This window comes from Grammomys surdaster, unplaced genomic scaffold (assembly GCF_004785775.1).
Source record: "Grammomys surdaster isolate TR1022 unplaced genomic scaffold, NIH_TR_1.0 242, whole genome shotgun sequence".
In the NCBI taxonomy this organism is placed as follows: Eukaryota; Metazoa; Chordata; class Mammalia; order Rodentia; family Muridae; genus Grammomys; species Grammomys surdaster.
Genome location: NW_021604687.1, coordinates 2,579,285 through 2,585,560, shown reverse-complemented (window position 1 = coordinate 2,585,560; position 6,276 = coordinate 2,579,285). Strand labels below are relative to the sequence as shown.

Sequence of the window (6,276 nt, the reverse complement as noted above, 5' to 3'; positions counted from 1 at the left end):
AAAAAAAAAAAAAACTTCTATATAATACATTTTCAGGATCTCAAAATTCCAAGCAAGTCTAGTTCACATTTGCATACCACATATACTAACATATAAAAAATGAATTCTCATTTTTTCCACAAAGTTAGTTTCAGCTGAATGTATGTAAATAGTATGAAGAGAAATTCAATACACATAAATATCTAAGTACATATATGTATCCATATATCCAGTTTATAAAGAAATACACCTCTTCATTCCATGAATGTAGCAAAACTTGAATAAAGCATGTATACATATTTTACTGAAATAATACAATTAAGTACATACTTACAATTTATTCGATCTTATTTTTTCAGCTTAGTTTGTCATCTTCTCTTAAATAGCATTTGATTTTTATTTGTCTTTTTGTTACCAGGCCTCATTTAACTTCCTACATAACTAGGGATTATTTTGAACTCTTATGCCTCCTGCCTCCAACTCTCAAGTGCTGGGTTTTAAGTTATACATCACCATCCCCAGCCTTAACTTACCACTTCTAAATGCAGAAATAGTCCCAACACTCTTCAGAAAGATAATATAGCAGTATTCTTGGGAAAATGTTCAATATTTTTAATAAAATGAGAACCATGAAAGTTATTTACACACAAATATAAACCTCTTTAGTGAAGCCAATTAATTTAGTAGGAAACATGACAAAATAACAACTCAGAAAAAAGAGAGAAAATAGTATGTCATTACCCAAGTATTCTCAAATCATAGATAGTCTTTATGTGGATAAATATTTGTAACTGAATTTTTCAGTGTCCCATGTATATCTGTCTGCATGGCCATGATGTTTGCTAAGAAGCGATGGTAAAGGTTCGTGTCTACATTTGATAACAAGTGAAAATTTACGCAAGTACATGGTCTATTCACACACCATTCTTCTCCAAATAAACTCAGAGTGGCCTATAATGAATAGGCATTACAATTTCCTTTTTTTTTTTTAATTTTTATTTTTTGGTTTTCCTCTCTCTCTCTTTTGGGCATAGAACCCACAGGAAAAACACTGCTATGTAATATCATGAGCCTCTAGAGGTTGCAGTTAAAATATATGAATTTTGCATTTAGTCATAAAGTGTAAAAGATGAGGGAAAGTCTTTTTTTCTAAGTCGTGGTTGGTTGCTCAGCCAAGTGTCCATTGAAGCCTAGGGAAGAGAGTGAGGACCTGTCCAAGGTGCTGAAGAAGTTTCCAGGAGAAAGTTGCAGACTTGGTGGCATGCATGTCATTAACCTAGTGAGTTTGGCAAGCAATCTTTTCTACTTCCAAACTAATGATCGTTCAAAATGGAAAGTTTCACAAATGAGGAAAATATCCATAACTGACTATTCAATACGTAATTGAATAAAATTAACAGAGAAAATAAAGGAGAAAATTCCCCGCATTCCATAAGGGAAGAGCACAAAGCACACATAAAAAGAGATAGCACACCTATATCCTCTGAATCTCAAAATAAGGTATCAAATAACTCAGGATAAATTCTTGATAGATGAAGAGATGCATTTAGTGTTAGGCATACTCTCTAGGCTGTTCCAGGCACCCAATCTGCTACCAGTACTAGGAACACAAGTGATCACTAACCCACTCCTTTAGCAATTTAAACAATAAAATATAAAGTTGGATATTGAAAGAAATAGAGAAAGGTGAATTCACCATTCCACTTGTCAATTCTAGTTTCTTATGAAGAAACAAATTGATGCATACTCCCTACTTCCTTAGATACCCATGCTAATTCAGATAAAATAGTTCCACGATTCTGACTAAATAAAAGGAAGAATCTATTATCATATCCTCAAAGTCACTTTTCCCTCATCATGCACTCTAAACAGAAATATGAACAGTCATAAATCCTGAAACTATGTGGGGAACTCTCAAGGTAGACCATTACTTCCTGCTGAAATGTCCTGAAGTTTAGAGTATGCTACTGTAAGTATCAGCTAGAGTTTGCCTTGGTAGGACTTTCCTGGTTTCTTGTCTCCATGTCTCTGTAAACTAGGATCTCTTTTCTGCACACAGTCCTGCAGCTCCGGGGTAGTTTTGTGTCTGGAAGGAAGGGAAAGCTATATCTAAAGAAAAAGAAAGCGCATCAAAGTTGAGCGGGGGTTGGGGACGCTTAAAGGACATTGGGGTAGAAGAGATAAATCCAAGATGTGCTTTCAGCACCAACTGCTGTCCCCCCCCTCTAAGCAGTCAGAGCTGTTGCCAGAAGAGAAACCAATCTATTACCCAGAAGTGATTCTCCTTCCTTCCCTTCTCTACCTTTGTTTTCTCAGTTTTGAGTTCTCCACCAGATTGGGTAAGCCAGTTTGCATTTTAAATCATATTCTCCTTTCCTCAGAGCTCAGGCACAGGAATCCAAAGGCATGCATAATCTCTATTTTAGACCTTGCATTTCCCCCCCCCCACGCTTTACCCTCTTGCTCGCGCCTTTTCCACCAACAGGTTTAATTAACGACGGTCTTCTGTAAAAGAAGTAGATGTGACCACCACAGCTCTGGCCACCCTGTATTCATCTACGTCCCCTCCTCCAAACCACACTGTGAGCTGATCAGCACGCTTAAAGCTCCTAAATCCTTGTCAGGTCTGGGATAGACACCTGAGCACACAGACATAGCAAGCTTACCCCCTGACGGCCACGCAGCAGGCAGTGAGATGCTGTCTAGCTAGCCCCCCTGGAGTAAAGTTGGGCAGCAGAAATCAATGGGGTTGAGCCAGCTTTTCCTGTCCTGGGCTTTTCCCCACCCCAAGAGGATCTCAGGCTCATCCCCTGTGCTCCGAGTGCTCAGAACAGCAGAGCTGAGGGCGGTATGTGCAGCAATCTTCCCCTTTACGGAGAAAGGGGGAAGGGGAGAAGGGGAGAGAGCGGAGGAGGGAGGGGTGGTAGTTAGTATTTATAGAGAAGAGACTTCTCTGTGCAACTTTTTGGTGCCACCAAGTGGCACAGTGAGTTCCTTTAGGAACACAGACTCCTGGGCAGATCAGGATGGGTAGACTAATTTCATAGCCAGACATTCACAGGGATGAGGGAAGCTGAAGACACTCTCGGGGAGATGAGTTTGTGAATGCACACCATCTCAGCATCTGCAATGTAAATCTCCAAATTCTAAAAATGAATATACATATTGATGGGAAAAAAAGGCTAGAGATGACTTCTTCAGTCAAGTAGAAGAGGAATCAACATGGTATGTGCCAGCTGCCTGCTCCCCACTGGGCTATAGACATGCATGTTCTAAGAGAAATATCCCTTTTCTCTTCCCTCCCTAACCCTTCTACTCATATTACAGAATATTCCTGTCTCATTCCAAAACCCTCTTTTCCCAAACCAAGTGACCAACCTTGAAACTGGGATGTCATTTTCTTTATCATAATCAATCCTAGATAACTTCTCAAAGCTTAAATAAAAAAAAAACTTTACAGCCTATCACTAAATAGAGTTTTCAAATGCTATTTAACTAGACAATGAAATAAACAAACAAACAAAATGTAACTTTAAGTTTTGTGCATCTGAAATTCTCCAAATAGCTGTAAAATCTCCAGAATCTTTGAATGGGGGCTGAATGTTTGGCTGGACTCACCCTTTCCCATAGACCTTTCATGGAACCAGCTTGCATTATTCTAATAACAGTGAGAATGTTACAGTTGTTTAAGATACTTGGAGGGAGAACATCTTTCCAATCTATTCACCTGTATTTCCGGGTATATCCCTTCCCCTTTTCCCTATGCAATTCTTCAAGCTTATACAAGCACACACTATTTTGTGAGACTTCAGTGTCCTAAAATGTAGTATGCTTTGCACTTTCCTGATGGAAAGAATAAGTATACAATGTTGGTAGTCTTGTTCAAGGTCACATATTTTCCTAGACAATGGCCTAAGGACTTCTCAGGGTGTGACTGAATGAACATTGGTACCAAATCTGACAGGCACAACTCTCCTTGTTATACTACCACACATAGCTCATGGAGTCTGTTCAACTCCCTTCTCTTTCCTCTTCTTCTTTCTCCATTCTCTCCGTTATCGTTATCATCCTTCATGAAAGTTGCATCAGAGAATGAAGGGTTAAAAAAATACCTTTCTTTCACTGCTAGATATACATAAACTTAGCTTTAAGGGTCCAGATGTGCTGATACATCTCATAAATGGGTTAATGATTCCAGAGAACCTCTTGTTCCAGGTGCTGTAGTCATCCAAGTGTCATTGTAGAATTGTAATACAGTATTTAAAACCATCCATAATCTTCTTTTCTATGTCATTTTTGGGGTGCAGCATCAGCAAGTGTGCTTACTGTAGCCCAAACATCTAATATCCTCAGAGATCTAAAATTCTCCTCCATCGCTAAATGCATGCTTTATCATTGCACATGTACCAGCATGAGACAGAAGAGGGGGGAGGCTTTATTGGTTTGATTTTTTTTCTGTCACTGATTATTTTAGTTATTTTTCTATGGAAACAGCCCCACTGAAATCCTTCAGTTAGGTAAATGAAAACAAAAAGACATTCAAAAACCTCCCATTTAGCCATACCACATTAGCCCAGGCTCCTGACTCTAAATTCATGTCTAATTTACAGAGCACATGTCCTTGCAGGGTGACTTTCTTAAACTTACAGGACCTTCTAGCATCCCTGACTTCACCTGTCGTCCACCTGCCCACCACCTGCCCTCCTGGGTCCCTTTAGTCCAAGCACCCGCCCCTTGTTCGCTCACTCTCCATCCCTGCACTGGGGGAGGGGCTCCGGCGGCATCCTACATCCCGGGTAACTCCACAGCTGATAGAAAGAAAAACAGCGCTGTGCTTACCAGGTGCGCTCCCTGAGCCTTGTTCCTCTGGACAGCGGCTCCTTACAAGCTCCCTGCGCTTTGGTAGCGGCCTTGGCTGCTGCAGAAGCGCTAGTGACTGCGATCGAAGCAGTAGTGGCAGCCAGCAGAACGGCTGCGGGCCCGCGGTGGTGGCGCTCGCTCTCTCGCGCCAGCGCCTGGAGCACGTGCTGCGCCCGGGCAGACGCAGCTGGAAGCGCAGCGCTGGGTTGGCTCCTACTCCTGCGGAGAGCGACTGGGGTCCGCTGGCTAGCCTTGGATCAGTGAGTGAGCACTGCTCCTAAAGCCTCATGGTCTGAGGGTTCAGGCCAGGGCAGTCTTGGACTTCCTCTCTAGCTCATTCCCACCTAGAGATGGAGAAGAGGCAGGAGCTGTACTGGGAGGCGTGGGTGGCATGTCACTCAGAGAGAAGCTGGGAGCAGGTAGATAATCAGTTTCTGTCTGAAGATAGTAAGAAACTCCTGACAGTTACTGGGAGAAGCTGAAAGACAGAGAGAGGAGTGGGACAAACAGAAATAGAGAGACAAACAGAGACTGACAGAGACTGAGAGACACAGAAAGAGGAGAGAATGACACAGACTGTACCTGCGCGCGTGCACACACACACACACACACACACACACACACACACACGAGAGAGAGAGAGAGAGAGAGAGAGAGAGAGAGAGAGAGAGAGAGAGAGAGAGAGAGAGGTATTTTTTTTCAAGGAACGCCAAGGATGATTCAGAAGCCTGAGTGGTTAGAAAGACCAGTGTATTTAATGGTCTTGGGTCATTAATAATGTCGTTTTGCATTTGTCTGCACTTCTTAAAAATGTTTCTTCCTCCATCCATTAAAAGTCTTCCCCTGTGGGACTTAATTGTCTTCTTCCAATGGCTTGACATCCCTTTCCCTGCTACCCATAGTACTGCCTATGACCATCAAAAATGCTGAGGTTACCTTCACATTATATTTTAAAATAAAAGAATAAAGGGGATTCCTATAAATTACTTGCATGGCTTAATTTAAACAAAAGAGAAATTGAGCAAACTGAAGGAGCCAGGTACTTTCAGTAGCCGAATTAATGATTAAAACGTGGATGATACTAAAGTCAAGGACATCGGTTATTAGTAACAACTGATGCTGGAGAGTGGGTCCTTGACAACGAGGCAGTGATTCTTTGGTTACTACAGTGATATAACAGTCGGAAAAGGAAAAGAAAAGTATCCATTTAAAACACTATGTCAAGCATTACAAGACATTTGCACATACATGTGTTTTATAGCCCATTTACAGCAAAGCATTAGAACCAGACTCTAAACTCAGGAAGACAAAGCCAGTATGTTCTCTCTCTTGTGCAGAACCTAGCCTGTAATGTATGTATGCATAAATGGCTATAAATATAGATAAATCTTTAAAATATAGTCAACAACCTCCCCTCTCCTCCCTCCCCCCAAAAAA

The 6,276-nt window shown here is 41.4% G+C and overlaps 1 protein-coding gene across 1 annotated transcript in view; it reads right to left on the bottom strand.

Annotated features, from left to right (window-relative positions):
• Positions 1–5,005, bottom strand: part of Grm5 (glutamate metabotropic receptor 5) — a 492,924-nt gene extending 487,919 nt beyond the window's left edge. The window contains exon 1 of the mRNA XM_028774696.1: positions 4,819–5,005. The gene's annotated coding sequence lies outside the window, so the exon portion shown is untranslated. The remainder of the gene's footprint in view (positions 1–4,818) is intronic.
• Positions 5,006–6,276: the final 1,271 nt, after the last annotated feature.